Consider the following 22,167-nt stretch of genomic DNA (forward strand, 5'->3'; position numbering starts at 1 on the left):
GCAAGTTTGTTTGTGATGGACAAAAAATCATCGTTTAAAGTCCTTTCATCAGTAAGGCTTTTCATAATTCCTGAGAAACAGTATTCCAGATAATTTAGGCGCGGCTATTGGCATTCAATACAAAAATAAATATCGATATTATATGTATAAGTGATACTGTGATAACGTTGCGAAAATCTCGTAAACTTGAAAACGCTTTGTTTAATTAAAATCCATGTGTAAATGAAGTCTGAATTCAAAGCCTCTAATAGCATTGCACAATTTGAATTTGAAAAGTGTATCGTTCAAGCATTGTGAGGATTCCCCATTGTGTCCGTTTCTCACAGCCTCTGGCCCTGTCCGGAGACAATCCGAGTAATTAGGAGATGTTTTTTATTGAAGTAATAGGGCCTTATTAGTCAACAATACAGATACGTAGACAAGGGATTGCAAAACAGACTAGAATAGACGTAAATTGCTTCTCATTTTGATTTCTATTGTCGTTGTAATTAAAATATAAAAGTTAGGTTAGTGGGCACTTTATAGTTGAACTTCTATAATCTAAAGATATTTAATATGACTCATCCACACATGTTATGACAGAAGATATATTTAAAACTCTCATTTAGTGATCAACAGTTATTTTCCCTAAAAATTTCGTCTCACATATCCTTCAAAAGATTTACATGAACACAATAGAAGATTTCGTTAATTCAGCAAACCATTGAACGCCACTAAATTCGCGTGGAAGGACAATGTACCGAAATATCGGATTGTTATAACAGTTAAGGTAATGTGAGCGATACAGTACGAGCCGTAATGATCGCGTGCTGCTCGTTGCGTAACCCACGGTTCATGTACAAGCGGTAGCGGAGACATTAGTTCAGAATATCACACTTGGTGACATTTGTAATATGCTCCAAGAACTTTCAATCCTATCCTATAAAAATATCCTGATAGTAATAACCCACAAGCAGAAGTGCAAGCAACAGCGAAGATCCGAATGCTTGAATGTGGTTTCATTCATTACTTTATCACACAAGACCTAAAATCCTTCTATCCCATAATGTAATTTTCTGCTAATAATGCTATAAATAAACGTTGCTATGGATAGATAAGCTAGAGAAAAACAAGGTTTAAACATTAGTTTTTTCCTTCCGATGCTATAATGTCCATGTTTTCTATTTCTACGGCATCATAGCTATTAAATTGATTATATTATGTGGTTTTCGATTCGACAGACCAGATTCATAGCTGTAGCTATGTTTTCTTTCAGTTCAGTTTATCCTACAAAAGTAGTATCCATATTTAGTTTTAACTATAAATTTAAAAGAGCTAATACGAGTAAAACCTTTAACAGTACTGTTCATATTTGTTCCCTTAAAAGAAAGCTCATGCCTTGCACCATACGCAGATCAAATTCTCCCACGGCGTTACCTTGGACCACACGAGCAATTCACAGGTTTTCGTAACAACTAGTTATCAGCCGATTCTCCTCGACTCATTGAATTCCGATCTGATCATGTGTTCATGCACCATAGTACACTTGTCGGATTGTACTGTTACGAAAGAGAAGATCGCGGAAGATTTTTGAGGATGTATATTAGTTTGATTGCGGAACACATCTGTGGAGTATATTAGTATGGCATGTTAAGTTTTGTTCTGTTATTATCGGCTTGATGGATTTGGATTGAGATGATGTTTCATTCGTCTTCATTGTGAGGCGCTCAATCTGTTTTACTGGGTTGATAAGTATGATGTTTCTTAATGTGCAGTTTATAAAGTGCATCCTAAAGCTTTGCGTGATTTTTCAACACACCAATTTTTAGTCTACACATTTATAATATTATGATGTACTATCTGGTTAATTTACTATTATTATGTCTTTTGTTTGTGAGAAATTGGATTTTAATCAGCTGTTTCTTTGCAGATCGAAGCGCATATATATTGTGGGATCATTATTATTGTAAGTATCTAATGCGATTAATACTATACCTATTATTTCTATGTGATACACTATAAAAATGTTGTGAAATGCATTGTTTTTAAATAATTTTGGTAAGTTTGTCTTATTTTTAGCCTACAGCAAGACACATTTGATAATTTATATCTGTTTAAGTCTGACAAATAAACAAAATCATAAAATACATAAAACGAGATAGGACCAAATGCTTCAAGGCTTCAATTTTATAGTAATTGAATGTTATAATTGCACGCCTCATAAGCGAAGCGTTGAGGTGGGTACTACTGTCACTTCGCGCAAAACATCTGATTTTTCAAACTTAAAATGTCTCTATGTATCATACATTGCACTTGTAAGATAATACATACACACACATATTAAGAAAAAACACTATTTTTAACATTCATAATATTTTTGATGTCATTTTTGTTATTTAAACTAATTTGTTTAAAAAACAGTTTAAAAAAGTTCTGTCTTGGACGTCCGTGTGTCTGTATGTGCGGAGGATTTTCTTGTTAACACGATAGCGACCGAAATACTTTACTAATCGAGTCTTTTTTTTTCTCTTACGCTTGAGTATGCTCAGGAATAGAACCCTTTCATTTTTCAGGGTCTGATTCGATGTGGTTTAATTGTTATTAAATAAACAAAAATAATAATTAATAAATAATTATTAAAAAAAATTATGAGGCGTGCACTTTTGGATTTTCCAAACTATTTGTTACTAGTGTAGGTTAGAAAAGAAAATATTGGTTTTGCAAATGCACTCTCAATATACATAGTCTTCTCACAATAATAACGAACGGCCAGTATGAATTTGATACTATCAACATTATAGTTGAGCCATTGATCATGCATTTAATTAAATGATCTAGCATTAGGAAGACAACAATCTCTTATCAGGAAATTTGGAAACATGTCTTTTTTGTGGTTGTCTTTTTTGGATAGATTACTGCTTGCATTTGTGTAGATGTAAAACTAATTAATAACGACGAAAATACTAAAGGTTTTCCTGAATATTAGCGCCCAACAATAGCTATTAGTTACCAAATGGACAGGTACAACCAATTAGGGTTTTAGACAGATAGTCCATCCGCCCACGGGATATCACTTCACGGTAATCAGTTAGATAATCTAGTCCCATAGATTTAGTGTGAACGATTGTGGAATAATAAATAGGTTTAAGTGTTTGGTTAGGCTTGATTCTTGAGATGCGGAAACCATTTTCTCGTATTTGATATTACGAGAGTTAAAGACAAACGTCATAATCGGATTAAAAGTGATTTGATCTCCGCGTAATTATAAAGTATGAGACACATAACACATTATATAATGAATTACGTGTTGATTCTTAATTTATGAATTGGTAATTATTAATTACTGGGGCAAATTTTTGAGTTTTATATCTGATATTTCCTGTATGTATGTGCTTAGTATTTACTTGTTATAGGTTCTGGTATTTGTCGTAGATACTCAAGTTTATAATAGTCGGATACTCGGGACCGCGACTGTGTACAAGATTTTACAATTAATACTTATGTATTTCTACATACAATTTTTTTTAAGCTTCTTTTAATTTCATCCATTTCTTCTTTCAATCCATTTAGATCTCACGTTCTTCTAGGACAAGGCTTATGTCTCATTATAAAATCTGAAGCGAGCGAAGCGAAAAATATTCTAAGGACCAACTTTATTCACTTATCTTCTTCTTCTCTTCTCTCTTCATCATCTGTTACTTTATTGTCCCGTATTCCCAACCAACTAATTTCATTGTATTCGAATGCCTTTTCTATATACCTCACTATTTTCGCGTTGCTATCTTTCGCCTACATTTTTATCTATTAGGTGCACACTGCACACATGGTGCACACTATTAGACACATTTTAGTGGGATAACAACCCACACATCTGTCACATCAACTTGTCGCGGATTGAATAACATTATGTAACGTTATATCAATAAATGACTTTCTAGTCCGTCAACCGGTTCGTTTGTCATTGTTTAACAATAATTATCACTTTCACTCACTTGTATTGTGTGACCACTCTCTTGATTGACCTTACGATCCTCTCGGGAAGCGATGAGCTTTGCCATCGTTTGATTGTACTTTCTATGCAACTATGTGGAGAAGATAGTTGAGTTGTTCGTATGATGCTATTATACTAAAATGGATACTAAAATCTCCAGTAGATTTGAATATCTGATAACCGATTTAGAAAATTTCACCTGAGTAACATTTATTGTCATTCAATTTAATTAAATACGAGATAATTGTACTGAAACGGCGTTATTCATTACGTACAATTATAATAACATATGTATAGTGATAGTCTATGCGCTAAAAGTATCTTGTGCTACGAATCTTATTGATGCATTTTGTTCAAAAAGACAGACAAACATGAAGGGTCATTGTATACTAGATGCTTATGCAATATGTATAGGTCCGTCAGTATTATTACGTAAACTATAATCTTTACTCATAAATTATATTATTGAAAGATTCAATATTATAAAATACCTGTCAATAACCGAAACTGGTTCTTAAAAATTCGAACATAATATATGTTTAGGAGAAAGTGTTTATTTAGATTATGTATAGAAGAATTTCACGAAGAAACAGAAAATTGTAGGTCACTTTACAAGTTTGTAATGTTTGTTTGTGTACCGGTATAGTGTACTGTAATGTAGAACCAGCGTAGAACCAACAGGTTCGATTTCCGCTGGAGGACAAACAAGAAAAGTCAAGATAATAATTATTGTTACCTAATTTCATCGAGATATATGTACTACTAGAGAGGTTATTCCAAACAAAAACATTGCGCGCGGCCGATGTGGTGGGGTACGTGTGGAACGAGCGAGGCGTGGCTTCAAGTTCAAAGATTAAGCAATGCGTGCAGATGCGACACATTGTGCAATCTGTTTACTCGGTACTATCTGGTGGTACTGATACTAGGGAATTAATAAAAAGAGGATTTTATATTAAACTATGTATTTTAATTTCCTTTAAATAATATCAATTTAGTAAGCTTTTGTCGTTTTGTGTAGTAATCAATAGTTTTATCAGTTTTTGCTTCATGATGTAATCGAATTTTGGAGTATTGGTTTATAATAGCCCTAATTAAATGGATACGATGATTCAATGTTGATGGCGTTTACGTATAAGAAACTCACATTTTGAAAAATCTCACGTGAGATTCGAGGATGGGGGAGGGGGTTGAATAAAATCTCACGACATCTCACCAGGGGGGGAGGGAGGGGCAGAAAATTAAAAAAAACACCTCACGTAATTTATGGACGCCCCCTTACTCGATCACAATTTTTGTAACGAATGTGAAAGACGAAATAATAAATACGCAAAGCGGCTTTTACTATAAACGGAACTACATTTAAAAATATACTTTATTTATTGAGTTATAAGGTTGCTTCCATTCTGTTTATTTACATTCTCAAAAACATCAATCGCCGCAGAGGCGGCTTGCGACAAAGGCGGCTTGTGTCAAAGGCCTCGGCGATATCATTTAAGAACATTATATTTATATTATGTACTTTAGGCAAACTTGTAATAAGATCTATTTTACTTTCTTATTAGTCCATTTGACAAGGATATTGGGTAAGATACCTACTGGAATAATTTTATTATTATGTATGTACTTATTAAATCCGCGAATAAAAAAAATTTTTAGTCGCGAATATAGAAATTGGGTCGCATTTTTTTAATCCGCGAATAGTGAAAACGCGAATAAAGGAAGCGCGATTAAGGAACTTTTACTGTATTAGTTTCTGTGAATGTTGTTTATTTGTAATTGTTGTGCATAATAATTTATAAATCCTATTGGAACAATTGTTGATGAACCTTTTTTTAATAAATAAATATAGGTAAATAAATAAATATTACTTAATATAACCTACCGTTTTACTTTGCGTAGTCGGGTAAAAGTATAAATATTTAGGTACTACACCACGGTGATCTTTCCTAGTATATATTGTATATTCATAGTTAAAAAATCCAGTTACATTTTTTTAACAGACTCATCGATAGTGTCACGTCTGTGCTGTGTGTGTGTGTAGTCTATGAAAAATGGCGCGAAACGCAGAACGCGTGGTGATTTTTCGCAAAATGATAACAATATTAGTAAAATGCATGACTTACTCATAATAAGGAAACTTACTGGTGAAAAGTCACTCCTCGCCCTCGGGCTTTGTTTGTATTATGGGAACTGTTAAAACAATATCTTAGCACACACGAAGGCATTTTGAACAGAGCAATAACACGTGTTGACGCGGCAAGCGGGGGGCACAGTCCGGCACAGACTAAAGAGACTTGTGATTCTTGCCTCTAGCTCGTGTTAAAGAGAGTGTAGTAGCGATCGCCTCTCTAGTACGTAGTACATACTATCTCGATGCCTAATTTATTGTTGTTTGTTTGCTCAAAAAAATACTAGAAATTCTCATGAATTTCCCCATGCATATAATTTATACTTGTTTCATACCAATACCTATATGTATTTGTAAATATATATGACCATAAAGATTTTTAATATCCCAGTGAAATCAAATATATAAGAAAAACGCCACAGATTGCAAATAAACTAGGAATATTAAAAGTCACTTTTTACTATTAAAATACCGCGCCGACAAAGCCAACAAAAATGAGCAGTCACAAGAATTTGATATCATCTGGCAATAAAAAGTTAAATACTATAACACTAGCTGGTAACACCACGGTTAATGGGCCGCGGAATGTTGGCCCATTTCCGAGGCCTTTTTAAGCTGCCGATAGACGATGCAGATAAACGCGGCGGGGATTAAACGCTGACATAAAGTTTATATTTTATGACAATTTTAAAAATTTTAATACACAACACTGAGTTTGCTAAATATTTCTCAAAATCAACTTATACCTAGTCGCACTACACTTTTTTAACTTGAATTATGCGCTCATACAATTTTTTATGTGATTTTAATAAGTGTTCTCTCCTACGCATAACTTGAAGTCGCATTCGCAAAAAAATTTGAAAAAGTTTTTAACCGTTTAGCAGTGTGTTTATTGTTTAAATTATGAAACTTCTCAAGAAATCATACATTGCGTATTTAAATGTTATTATTGCTTATTCTGACAACCATTACTTTAACAATTTAATATTTGATTACTTAAATCTAATCTCTAATAAATTAAATCTAATATCTAATCTCGTCTACGAACACCTTAAAATGATTTTGATTATTATCATTTGTAACGCGTCTCATATTTGCCTACAAAATAAATTGATCTTCTGCATTCTAGTTTTAATTAACATCGCATATGTACCTACTGTTATAATCTTCTACTATGTACTAAGTAAAAATGTTAATTAAGGTAATAGCAAAATAAAACATTAATAAACAATAATTGCTAGCTAAAAATATGAACATCAGTAAGTATCATATTTTTATTCTTTACCACAGTTGCACAAGTTTGCCGTACTGATTTACATATTTATATTGAAGAGAGTCGATATTACAGCAAAAGTCATGAAGTATTTATTACGATTGTCAAGATCACCCACTTTCCAGGCACTATTATGGCGATCTGGTAACAAAAAGACATTATACTTCATAGAGCATCTAAGCCAATGATTACAGACCATTGGTCTGTGGTTTTTACTGTATAATGGTTATTTAGACCACACAATCTTAACACTGAAGTGTGGACGGTCATAAAGCGTCTAATATATTTTTAATTCTCCCGCTTTGACGTGCGATTTAGCGGGAAACAGAAAAAACGCGAATAGTTTACCTGCGCTATTATCAAGGAAATATTCATAGCTGTTATTCGTAAGATAACTGCTGTTGACTTTACAGGAATTTTGTAATTTGTAATCTGTAAATAGTAACTTAAAATGTTTATGTTTTGTTTTTCTTACACGTGGCCTGATCGAAAAAGCGTAAGACGGATGTTTTTTTTTTTAGCCCTTATATTCCATGCGTAAGACGGATACCATTTCAAAATATCAAACTTGCTGAACGTTAATAATAATCAAGTTTTCACTTCTGCCGGCACTCCCGGAGTGCAACCCGTCTTTTTTTTAGTACATAGCGCCATCACATTCTAATTTCAAATTACGCGCGAAACGTCCAGTCAAGATGGTCAAGACGCAAGATACCAGATTACCACTTACTGGCAACTAAAATAAAGAAAAGTTTGTTGTTTTTCTATGTGTAATGGACATGGTTGGTACGCGTAGGCACTCGGTGGCAATCTCTGATTATCCTGCGCCCATGCCTCGATGTAGACCATTCCCACGGACTCGCCACTTCGTCCGGTTCACGCAACGTGAATGAATTTGATATAGTTTTAATAGTTTGGCATCTAATTGATGTTGATGGCTGAATTATATTAAATTGCCTTTTTTTGTAATCATGGAGATGTTATTGAAACAATGTTTTTGTTGGACGGCAACACTGTTGCTGGTCATGTGTGTATAAATGTGTTGTCATAATCGCAGATGAACTGGATCTAGACACAGATCTAGTTGAAATGAATTGAAGTAATGTTTTTCTCTGTAAGGGTACTTATGCAACTGGGTTTATACCGTTGTCTCTAATAAAATATTTAATGTTATATCTTGGCTGATTATCTTATTCACGGTTGTGTTTCCGTGTTTAAAAGCTTGAGTTAAAACTAATTATTTAAATGCGATTTCGGCCGTGTAAGACTTTTTAAGTGTAGCTGGTACTCCAGGTAAACTGTATGCCCTTTTTGTATAAATTGTTACCGATTCTGATACTTTTAAAATTATTTTTTATGTTCTACATTCATTGCAGGTTTATTGTTTTTTCTGGTGTTTTATTCTGCGCGAAATTTATACATTTATAAATTAAAGACTAACGGATTTCAGGATCCACGTGTATTTCTAACATTTCTGCTATAAAACATTATTGTACATATTTAGTAAAGTGAGTGATATCACAGATATTATTAAAGTATCTATATCTATTAAGATTGAGACGGTACATATGAAATGAAATGTTATTTAGTGCTAGCATCTCGGTGTAAATGGAGCGCGTCGTCTCGGCCGGCTGCGTCGCCGCTTCTTATGTAAATATGTGATCGGTTCCAACTATTGTGTTGTTCAACTAGTTGTAGCACGTGGCTTTGCTCGTTAAGTAATTGGTCAAATGTGTTAAAGTCTAAGTGTAGGTCATATTCCACCTTATTTCAGTCTGTCCCTTTGTATGCTTAAATATTTACAATTAGGCAATGGATTTTGATGCGGATTTTTTAATTCATTAAAATGGTTCAAGAGAAAGGTTTAGTTTTAGACAACACGAGCGTAGCTACAGGTGAAAAGCTAGTTAAATTAAAATTTACGCTGTATGTCAATACGTACAAGTTATTTTTAATTTATTGCAGTTGAAAGTAAATAATGCATCTTACCTTCTTATTGTAATTATGTTTTTCAATATTACAATCGTATTTTCCATACCAAAATATAAACAAACATAAGATTATATACAGATAAACACCACTTTTGTTAAATCTTTAATTATATCTTCAAAGTTAACAAGATATATTTTCAAATAGAATGTCAGATGCCCTTACGCATCGACGTATAAGGTTTTGTGGGTCAAATTCTAACAAATAATCCATCAGAGGTTCTAACCATTTATGGTCTAGATTAAACTGGTTGCTATAAAAAATACTGGGTGTACTTTTTTGTTAAGGTAAGATTTAGTATTAGGTGTCAATTGCGTAAAAGCCTTTACATGTACATTTTTTATTAGATAATAATAATATATACATATAAGTAATTAAAACACTCTCATTTGAATATGACTTTACTCATTAGGAAAATTTCTGAATCGTCATAACTCATAATAGAAATGGTTTGGTTGTGTGTGTTGTTAAAAATAAATGGTCTCGAAACTGCGCTCTCTCATGGACATAAAATATTTAAAAATGTAATTTTTTATCTTCATTTTATGTCAAATATTAACGCTACCTTGTAGACTAACAATATTTAAATATTTTAGTATAAAGTCATATTGTATTAAAAAGTTGCACCACACCATAATTTACGCCTACTTTAAAAATTATAGTTTTGTCCTTCTAATTAATTTTATTCAAAGCACTGTTTGGCGGAAATTGCGCTTTAAAATTGGGTGTACATTTCTGAAAATATTAATAATAAATAATACCTGAATACCTGATAGACAATATTTTGAAATTATGATCCAATTTTTCTTACAAATTTTCACGTCGCTGTTGCAAAAAATTCAATTCTGAGGAAACAGTCTTGGAATGTAACTTGCTTACAAAATTATACAATTCGTGGGAAAGTGTTGGAGAAAAAGAGATAAGTTGTTTTAACGATAGTTTTAATGGCGGCACATTCTTCTATTTCTTTATGGTCATTTAAATACTGGCTGCCGATTGGTGTAATAGTCAGTGACATTGACAGCTAGGAGATACGTCATAGATGAAGAGTTAAACTATTTTTTTTTTAATTCAGACTGAACATTCCCAAAAGTGAATTAAATTTTTATGGAAATGTTATCTTATATGAGAATCAAATAATTTTATAATCATACAAAACATATGCTATCAGTAATTTCTGTGCCTCCAGTGAATAAGGGAGTAAGACGAGTTATTCCCTTTGGTTTTTATTGCACCATTGGATTCAGCTCGTCAAAATACACAACATATCAAAAGGTCATATCTCTAGCTGCGTCCTAACCCATTTTTTCGAATGACCCAAACGGTATAAGTAGGGTGTGATTAACGGTATAAGTTACCTTATCCATCATTTTAGGCAATCGCAAAGGAACTATTCGTCTCGAGTCAAAAGTACCCACGAACACAAAGACGTATGTGTAGTTATACTTTTTGAATAAAGACTTAATTCATTTTGTTCCATCAGTCCTAACACTATTTTAGTATAAACGCATTTGTGTCATTTTTCTAACATGAGCATAAAGGAACAACTCTTTTAGTGTCATTGGTTCAAGTGACGACATGAGACAGTTTGGCATTAATGCCGTGTAGCTATTGGTCTATTAATTGAATACTGCACGGAAACAACACACCATACCTATTCCTTATTATTTTTAAATCGTTTTTTTTTCAATAAATCTCCAACAACAAATCTTTATATTTTTTAAAAAAGGTATTTATCAGTTAACTTGGGATACTAATATATTTCTATGGAAATTAACTATTTTTTGCAATAGATATTAAAAATACAGTTAACACATTAAGTGCATTTAATGATATTATACTCTTTGTTTATATAAATACAGAACGATAATTGAATCATCTAAAAAAAGCCAACAAAAATGTTAAACTTATATTTTCTTCTTAAATAATTGGGTAAGTTTTTAAAAAAAAAACTCGTTTTTAATTTTTTTTTTTTTAATTATCTAACTACAATAATCAAGACAATAATATTATAGTCTATAATAGTCGCATAAAAAAAAGTATTTATAACCAGGCTTGACAATAATTATGAATATTGTTTTCTCCGCATATAGCGTTTTAGCCACTGTGCTTTGGTAATTTGCCTTTTTTATAGGAAAAAAATCCGCAATATCGATACTTCTTTGGTCCTGCATTTTCGTAAACATTTAATGGATACTCTGGTACCACATATTTTGAAAAAATTGGGCTATTGTCAGGTAGAGTCTCTTCAAAGTGCGTGCCACAAGTCGTATTTGCATCCAAGCCACCTTCAAATCTGTGCTTAATTTTGCATAAAATCTTTGCGGCTCATTGTATTTTCTTTATTTATCTACATTATATTGATATTATATGATATAGACATTGTTAAAATTCTATATCATGCCGTAAAAAATCGCCACTGACCACCTATAACTTTTCCTGTATTAACTGAACATACAGGAATATGGTTTTCGGTCTTCTCTTATCTCTTTATAGTGCTTGTATCCTCAATGTATACCACCATGACATTGTGGCGTTGCCACTTTTATTATCTATATTTTACGAAACGGAACGCACTTGATCGAATTTTAAATTGATTCGACGATTAATTTTCACTAGGACAATAGTTAATACGCAAAACGCAATATGCAGTTGATACGTATTTAATACCAATACTCAATGATTGTCTCCTGCTAACCTGTACAGACTAGGCTCATTGTGGTGACTGGTGAAACATTGTATAGCATTAACAACATAGTACTGTATTATTGAAAGATCGATTAAACGTTTATTTTACAATCTACGACTTTCATTATACATGGGTAACAAAACCCCATAACATATTCGGTTTTACTCCGGACAACATCTTCAGCCACCCAATCCCTTTGCTTGAAGTCCAAATCCAGCGGAGGACAATAATCGTCATTTACTAAAATTGAAGGTTTTTCGTCCTAGTATAAAAGTTAGTATAAAACTATAGATATCATGTGAAACGTGACTTGGAAAAAAATTATTCAAATAAATCACAAAATAAAAATTTGAAACAATCTTAAAAGTTACGAAAAGCCCAATTATACGTCAAAATGACGCACAAAATCCTCTTTACAACCAAATGGCGGAATTTACCTGGATGAGCCAACTATGTACTGCTAGGTCTCGACGGCTAATAAGTTGGTTCTGGATTTTGCAGCGATTCGATGGTAAATATAGAAGAGTTCATACGTCAAATTTACGTAGATTGGACTTCTAGGGTTAAATGAATAAATACCTAAATGTTGCTTTGTTTTTATTATCTAATAACGAAAAAAAAACCCGTTGATTTCATTCGTTTTTCAAGCTACGTGCATAGTTTTTCCACTAAAATGCCTCAATTGAGTCATAAAGTACACAAATTTCAAGCATAATAAGTCACATCATTTCTATAAAACCAAAACTGGCAATAATATAAGTCGTGTTGTGCGATTATGAACATAGTGCATAAGGGCATAAGTCGTTATATTGCAAAGAGTAAAAAAAAAATTATGTGAATACATTGAGTTATTCCATGAAGTACTCGTTCATAAGGCCACAACTACAAAAAAACACGAAAAAAGTATATTTATGGGGTTGTTACAATATGTGTTCCTATGTAAAAATATAGTCTAACATCATATCTTACACATACAAGCTTAAAATTTTGAATTACTAAAGATTTAGTATTGATATACAGTTTTTTGTCTCTCCTGAAAAGTGCTGTTTTTGAGTTATTCCCTTATTCACTGGAGGCACAGATTTTACATATAAAATTAGCATACAAGTCCTTTCTTGTTTTCTGGTTCACAGAGCATGACAATAATTAATTAGTATCAAGTTACTTAATACTTATGTAAATCATTATAGCTAAAATAAATTACTCTAATCGTAATTTTTATTGCGTTGATAATGGTCAAGACATTAAAATCTATTAATTAAAGCTTCGTACGTAAATGGGAAAGTATTTTGTAATATCTGCCTTTCCGAAGAGGTTCTATTAGCATAATATTCACTTTCTATCGATCCGCCATATTTAACCATGGGATTTTTAATCTGTCGTCGGATGACAGGTTGAAAAAGCGCGGGCTTCTTCCTAGTTCGATGTATGATTGAGTGAGATAGATGCCATTTTTTCCCGCCTGTTTCACGGTTGCCTATAAATGGGTTTTCAATGTATGTGAATATTTTTTGTATAATCATTTAATTAAATCTTAAAAATAGAGTATCACAGGCTTTAATAACTTAATTAGTTTATTTAGTCTGGGTCTACGCAGGCAAAGCTGGGATGATCAGAAGTTTAGATGATACGTACGTATTCATAGAAGTAAAATTAATATCTTTCAACTTTTCTATAACGTTCTCCGTATAACATCAGCTGTCCGTAAGTGAAAGTTACATGTAGGATAGTTTGTGAAATTCAGCTTTTTTAAAAATTTGTAGATATTGAAGATGTCTGATTTTTAGGGTTCCGTACCTCAAAAGGAAAAAACGGAACCCTTATAGGATCACTTTGTTGTCCGTCCGTCCGTCTGTCAAGACCCTTTTTCTCAGGAACGCGTGTAGGTATGAAGCTGAAATTAATATCAATTACTCAGGTCTACTGTCCCTTGAAGCTGTGAAAAAATCAAACTTCTAAGCCAACGCAATCAAAAGATACAGCCGTTTATGCCGCAAATTTTCGACACTTGCAAGGGAATCAAAACCTACAGGGTGCTTCCCGTGAACTCAGAATCTTGAAATTTGGTACGAAGCAACGTCTTATAGCATAGATAAAGGAAAAATTACGAAAACCATAAATTTTTAGTTACATCACATAATATATATTTTTTTAATAATTTTAAACTTACTACCCATTTCCTCATAAACGCGTAGAGGTATAAATTGAAATTCATACCAAATACTCAGGTCTATAATACCTTTAAGCTGTAACAAACCTTGCAGGTTTGTACGGAACCCTCGGTGCGCGAGTCCGACTCGCACTTGGCCGGTTTTTTTTTAAATGTATCACACCTCGTTACGATTAGACTGCTATTGATTTCGATCGGATCGAAGAAAATATAAAGCCGATTCAATCATCTAACTCAACGAGTAAAAGAAAACAGAAGTAAATTCATTTTGACCATACCTTTCTACTTATATATTTATTGATAACAGAAAATAAGCTATAAATTTATAAAGAATAGAAAATAAGCTTCTGTGCATGTTATTTTGTTACAATTAAGAGTGGCAGCATTTGTTTACGGTCTTGTAGTTTAAATGCTAAGGTCCAGACCTTTCACGACTGAACCCTATGTAATGAATGGTCAGTTATACGGAACCTTGTTGAGTTGAAAATGTGTTTCAAGGATAGGTTGTAGTGGAAATTGAGTTGTAATTGAGATGAAGCGATTGATTTCGATTAATGATTCTATTGAAGTGCACTATAGTTAACAGATACCTAAATTATATTGAAGTAAGTATCTATTAGCTATAAAATGATGAGAATGTCTGAATGTCTTCACAACTACTAAAATAACTTTTGAAAAATCTTCACTGATTTGTAAGGAAATTTTTCTTTTCATATTAAAATTTAATAAATGGCTTTTATCTTGGAGAAATGTATAGCCCTTAATAAGCTACATTAATGTAACACGGGCAAAGAAATGGGTGTTAGTGCTTATGCGCTTTTAGGTTATCCTCAAAGCATATATCCCTTATAATAAAATAAATCAATATTGAAGTTCGATAATATTGACCTCGTGTATGTTTGGTCAAGCCAAAGAATGTTTGAAGAGGTACAAAGTGTACCGATGCCTGAACAAACATATTTATCGATTCTTTGATTATTTCCTCAAATACAGCGTAAATTGAGTTGTAAGGTTGTTCGTGGATGTATCACGCTATACATATATGTATATTATGTTTATGTATGTATATTTTTCGTATATGTTTGTTATTCCTTCACGTGAGGGATTGAATTTCATAGATAATCCCAGATAATGCGGGATTATTATTTATTTATATTATTTTGTACTCTTCATAAAAATAACTACGCCATTACCGCACTCTGAAAATATTATTTTGCATCAGTTTTTGGTAATTTTATAGGTAAACGTATAAAAACATGTGAAGTTACGTATACCTATATATAATATTATGAAATACCGGTACCTCAGTGTAATTTATATCTATAGAGCCGCCTATCGATACCAACTTTTACTTTTAACGTTTAGTAACACCCATACGTTAAATAATATGAAACTGTGAAAGTGATTGAGAAAGCTACGATTAGCGGCTAGCCGGTCCTGCCCTTACAGGCCCTTGTTTACATTGAAACAAATGTATGCTAAACTAGAGATAATATCATACTATACTAATAGTTAAACATCTGAACTGTGGCTAAATGATAAGATCCCTACACTTACATAGAAAGGTCGAGGGTTCGTTACTAGAGCATGCAAAAATTAAATAAAAAAATTTAATTCATACGCACATTGTTCAGACCACTACTGCTGAGATACATATTGTAAACTTGTTACAATGTAAACAATTTGTGTGAAAAGGCTTGTCGATTTAGAAAACAAAACCAAACACATTTACAGTATAATAATATCGTCTTGATTGTCATAATTAGGTAGGTATAAATATTAATAACGTAGTAGTTATTCCTACTTTTTACCGTGTCTGTGTTTTTCATAAATTGTAAATCACTTTAAAAAGACTTTATTGTTATAAACAATATTATTATTGTTATTCCAAATATTTTTATAAGTTAGTTATTTGACCTCAACTATAGCCGGAGGCTGGTGAGCCAAGGATGCGTGTCGGCCTCAGAGCCGATGGGCTATGAAAGGTTGAGTAATCGATTTAATGCATCGATACTTCGTGAATGAATCTATTTCTAGTTATAACTACTGTTTTTTGTGGTTAATGGATTTGTCTAAACGTAGTTGGATTTATCGCGAATTGGTTATTGTTTTCTTTCTCGCTACGCTTATAAATGTTTCGTTTTATATTTCTGCGTTTTATTTTTCGATCAATTATAATTTTTTAAATTGAACATGTATGATACTGCTCGAAGTATAATTTAAACAAACTCTATGTTTAAATTATACCTAAAAAACGATTGTAGATGTATATAATTCCTATCTCATATATACAAAAAGATCACACGTAACATGACTCGAATACGTAACTGATGGCTTCAATGAGTTAACAATCGTTAAATTAACTGCTATCTCCAATAACGGTTATCGTTACGGTTCGTTATCGAATAACGATATAATAACGTTTTCATGTCAAACTTGGTTTTGCGTGAAAATGGGCCAATATTATTGCAATCACCATAATATTGCAAAGCAAATTTTATATATTATTCACTAAGTTTTTTGTGTGGTTTCCGGACGAAATTAGCATAGGTATAGCCTATGTGATACTACAGAATATAATCATTTAACTGTAAAAATCTATGATCGATAACTAGATAGAAGCTAGATAGTTAGTATTTCTACAGTTTTGTACTTAGGTACATAAGCTACAACACGGCCAAGTTGGCCAAGTTTCATCAAAATCTGTTTACTAGTTTTTATAAGATTGAGTTTAACAAAAATCCATACATCCATACTAACATAAATATATAATCTATACTCATAAGTTCTTAATTAAAAAGCTGTGTCAACGTGCACAAAGTCGCGGTCAAAAGCTACTTTAAAGATTATCTGCAAACTTCAGCTCATTGCCGTATTCGACCCTTATTGCCGCACCTAAAAATATTTCCCTTCTAATGCCCATTTTGTGATAAATTAATTCCAAGTAGACCTTCATTGACAGATTTGCAATGTTGCCATATTTTATTCGAAACTACGCAATTATGCGATCATAGTTTGAATTCTAGGCCGCTGCCCACGGACGGACATGTGGTATATATATATATTCGATTAGATTTGGATATTTCTTTAACACGCTTTTATTAGCTTCATTTCTATGTTTGTAAGTTCGTATGTAACCAGTCGGTTTTGTACGAACTTTAGACTCGATTTTGACCCACTTTGAAGGGACAGATTAAATTGAAACTTGAGGAGACAATGCAATAAGTAAATAATAATCACATTAAAGCGTCTTTTCCCTTTATTTATTATATTGGCAATGCGAAAACCTAGTAGACGTCCATTAAAATATTTTAGATCTTAGATTTTCAACAAGATTAAACTCTAATTCCACACAACACTATCGTTTTACAAACAGTAATACTTTTTAATACTTTTTATTAGAACTTTTCCTAATCCAAATAAGTATAGAACAAATGACCTCAGGTTTAACACGTTATCTCTTATCGCGGGTCACTGACCGATCTACGTCACACAGTTTCACTTTCGATCGCTGGTTTGACCACACAGTACACTGTTACACACTATACATATTTCCACTTATATGCTGTCTGTATGCTGTATGTAAAAAATATCATATCACAAAAAAAGGTTCCCTTTTTTTGTGATATGATATTTTTTTTAAATTTGTATTTGAAAAGTAAACAATAAAACTACTACGAGCGAGAAAAGCGGAATTTATAATTTATATTAGGTATATTAAATGCCAAGTGCAATCATCTTTTGATTTTTTACAAATATAATTTTTAAATGAGCACTAACTTAAACTTTTAACCGGTGTAAATGTAATGTATCTACAGCGATTACATTAAGGTTTATTTTTTACACATTCTCAATATGTTTTTTCATTTCAATTGTTCTATTTCACTATAAAATGAATCTGAAAATTCTAAATTCAAACCAATGAAATAATATTTATCATTTCTGCTGACCGTACATAAAATTACTCACTTCATTTTGCTGACTAATCCATTGAATAAAAAGTTCTAGAGTGCGTGAGTTAGTAACGTAAGATGTTTCTTCGGAAACATGTCAAGAGTCCCTAGGTAATAAACATACTAAAACCCCGGGCCACTAGGAGGAGCCCCGGAGGAGGGGGGAGGGGGGAAATGGGTCCATTTTTTCATTTTTCGCTTAAATCTCAAAAACGGTACATGTTAGAGAAAAACTATCAAGGAAAAGTTGAAAGGCCATAAAATTATCTACAAGTTGTACCTGAATCATTTTTTTCTATATCCTACCGTTTCTGAGTTATACGCAGTAAAACATGATTTTGGCTCAAACAATTTCCACATCAATCGATCAAAAAATATTTCTTTCTTCCAAAAAACTAAAATGTGCAACTTGTGACCGGTACTGATAGATTGCTCTTAATTAGGTCTATAATTGGTAAAATAAACACATTCCTCCATGGAAGCCTTTAGGAGGAATCGATTGTCAAAATATTATATTATGGTAGTTTGAGTTACTGAACTGGATCTTTTTATTTTTTTCTTCCAAAAAACTCAAAAGTGCAACTTGTGACCGGTACAGATAGATTGCTCATAATTGGGTCTATCATTGATAAAAATACCAGATTCCACCACGGAGGCGTTTACGGGGAATTGAATTTTATTAGGGTAGTTACGATACTTGAACTTTTTATTTTTTTTCTCCAAAAAAACTCAAAAGTGCAACTTGTAACCGATACTGATAGATTGCTCTTAATTAGCTCTATAATTGGTAAAATAAACACATTCCTCCATGGAAGCCTTTAGGAGGAATCGATTGTCAAAATACTATATTAGGGTAGTTTGAGTTACTGAACTTTATCTTTTTATTTTTTTCTTCCAAAAAACTCAAAAGTGCAACTTGTGACCGGTACTGATAGATTGCTCTTAATTAGGTCTATAATTGGTAAAATAAACACATTCCTCCATGGAAGCCTTTAGGAGGAATCGATTGTCAAAATATTATATTAGGGTAGTTTGAGTTACTGAACTTGATCTTTTTATTTTTTTCTTCCAAAAAACTCAAAAGTGCAACTTGTGACCGGTACAGATAGATTGCTCATAATAAGGTCTATCATTGATAAAAATACTAGATTCCACCACGTAGGCGTTTACGGGGAATTGAATTTTATTAGGGTAGATACGATACTTGAACTTTTTATTTTTTTTCTTCCTAAAAACTCAAAAGTGCAACTTGTGACCGCTACCGATAGATTGCTCATAATTAGGTCTATCATTGATAAAAAAACCAGATTCCACCATGGAGGCGTTTAGGAGGTATTGAATTTTATTAGGGTAGTTACGATACATGAACTTTTTAACTAACTACCCTAATAAAATTCAATTCCCCGTAAACGCCTCCATGGTGGAATCTGGTATTTTTATCAATGATAGACCTAATTATGAGCAATCTATTTGTACCGGTCACAAGTTGCACTTTTGAGCTTTTTGGAAGAAATAAAATAAAAAGTTCATGTATCGTAACTACCCTGATAAAATTCAATTCCCCGTAAACGCCTCCATGGTGGAATCTGGTATTTTTAGCAATGATAGACCTAATTATGAGCAATCTATCTGTACTGGTCACAAGTTGCACTTTTGAGTTTTTTGGAAGAAAAAAATAAAAAGATCAAGTTCAGTAACTCAAACTGCCCTAATATAATATTTTGACAATCGATTCCTCCTAAAGGCTTCCATGGAGGAATGTGTTTATTTTACCAATTATAGAACTAATTAAGAGCAATCTATCAGTACTGGTCACAAGTTGCACATTTGAGTTTTTTGGAAGAAAGAAATATTTTTTGATCGATTGATGTGGAAATTGTTTGAGCCAAAATCATGTTTTACTGCGTATAACTCAGAAACGGTAGGATATAGGAAAAAATGATTCAGGTACAACTTGTAGATAATTTTATGGCCTTTCAACTTTTCCTTGAAAGTTTTTCTCTAACATGTACCGTTTTTGAGATTTAAGCGAAAAATGAAAAAATGGACCCATTTCCCCCCTCCCCCCACTCCGGGGCTCCTCCTAGTGGCCCGGGGTTTTAGTATGTTTATTACCTAGGGACTCTTGACATGTTTCCGAAGAAACATCTTACGTTACTAACTCACGCACTCTAGACCCCCCTTGGAGGGACTCATTCAATGGACTAGACGGTACACATGTGACGGCGCGGCGCTGCGTCTGCGCGGGAATGTATATTAATCAGCTTTTACATGGTATTTGCTTTCCAATTCAGAAAGTTTTAGTGTTAATTTAATTAATTTCAATCGGGTTATTAAATCTAATTTAATATCTTTGATTTTATAAGATCTCTTATGTAGCGTATTATATAAACGTTACTGTTAATGATAAAGAATATAATAATTATTATCTAAAATATTATCCAAAAACTGGTGTTCATTTGTTTAGGATAGTTATTTCTAAGGGCATATAATATTTAAATCTCGGGAACTACTGGTCCGATTTGAAAAATTATTTCGGTGTTAGATAGCTCATTTATCGAGGAAGGCTATATATCATCACGCTACGACCAACAGGAGAGGAGCCACGGGGGTGAAACCGCGCGGAACAGCTAGTTACTTATATAATTTAGATGTTTATAATTTGAAATAGAAAACCATTGAAATTTAAATGAAATTCTGATATGAAAAATGTTCAATGTGATCAGCTCGCGTATAATACAGCCTCACTTATTAATTTCTACTATATTTTTATTTAATTAATTTATAAAGATCACTGTTACTAGTTTAATATTATCTGTACCGTTACCTTTCTTTCATATAAAATTACAATTTTTCCTCTGAATTGAACAATTTTCCTCATACTTAATGAAAGGTAAGATTTCGTCATAATAAGTGTTATATTGGGTAACTTGAAAAGTAAAAATGCCCCGGGCGGGTCCACCTGTTACTGTAGGTAACCACGTAGGTACATTGACCAGCTAAATTTGATGGTTTTGTTTTTTGTAGTTTGATTGTTTTCCTGTGTTCGATTTTATCTACACTTTTATAATATTATGAAGCTGAAGAGTTTGTTTGTTTGAACGCGCTTATCTCGGGAACTACTGGTCCGTAGGTCCGCGTAAAACCGCGGAGCACAGCTAGTACTAGATATGAGGAAGGTAAACTTGGTAGTTGTTTCGACTTTCGTGTACCTTATTCAAAGTTTATTATGGAAAAGATCATTTTCATTTTTCACATATTTTATAAACCTCTAGTCGAAATTGCAGATCTGAAATTAATTTAGTAGGTAGGTAGGATTTTGTAGAATCTATTTAGATAAAAACTTAGACATGTGTGTTTTTTTATAGACAATTCTAACTTTCTTTTTTTTTCTTTACAGATAAACCTGGAAGCGGGGCCTTTGTGATCCGACCGTATATTTTAAAAAGGTAATAATTTTGTAAAAATCATAATTTCAATTTCATGCGCTACATATTACATGTAGAGAATATACACATTTTATAAATACCTTTAAAAGTAAGTGGTAAATATTTTTGACTCGCGTTTTATTATTGTCTAAATTTTAGTTCTTCATCACATTTGCATTGTTCAAATGTTAAGCTTTGGAACCTTTTATTTCATCATTCCACAGATTAAATAATATATACACATATTAGAAAAGCTGACATACATATAATATTATTTATCTGTGGATTTAGCTCTAAAAGCCTTCGTGACTGACCACATGTCAGTGTAATTTGACAAGCGCTTTCCATTGTTTTTGTAAACATTTAGTCCACTATATTCTGAGAACACGTGTCGCAAACGCGTTACAGATCATAAATTACTCATTTCTTGTGCAAATATTAAGGTGATGATCGACTTGGATGCATATGCGGTGTTTGCTTATGAGTTATAACATGGATAATTCGCATTGACACAAAATTGAAGCGGTTAGCACGGCTTTATAGTGTTTATATAGTAATTGTTTGTGT

At 32.5% G+C, this 22,167-nt stretch overlaps 1 protein-coding gene across 1 annotated transcript in view; it reads left to right on the forward strand.

Annotated features, from left to right (window-relative positions):
• LOC149907382 (uncharacterized) overlaps positions 1–22,167 on the forward strand; it is a 107,319-nt gene that overhangs the window by 9,269 nt on the left and 75,883 nt on the right. Inside the window, exons 2-3 of the mRNA XM_090102384.1 lie at positions 1,910–1,945; positions 21,573–21,621. The gene's annotated coding sequence lies outside the window, so the exon portion shown is untranslated. The remainder of the gene's footprint in view (positions 1–1,909; positions 1,946–21,572; positions 21,622–22,167) is intronic.

The sequence above is a fragment of the Colias eurytheme genome, chromosome 6, assembly GCF_061535395.1.
Source record: "Colias eurytheme isolate Ceu_HAF_F1 chromosome 6, ilColEury1 Martin Lab GWU primary, whole genome shotgun sequence".
NCBI lineage: Eukaryota > Metazoa > Arthropoda > Insecta > Lepidoptera > Pieridae > Colias > Colias eurytheme.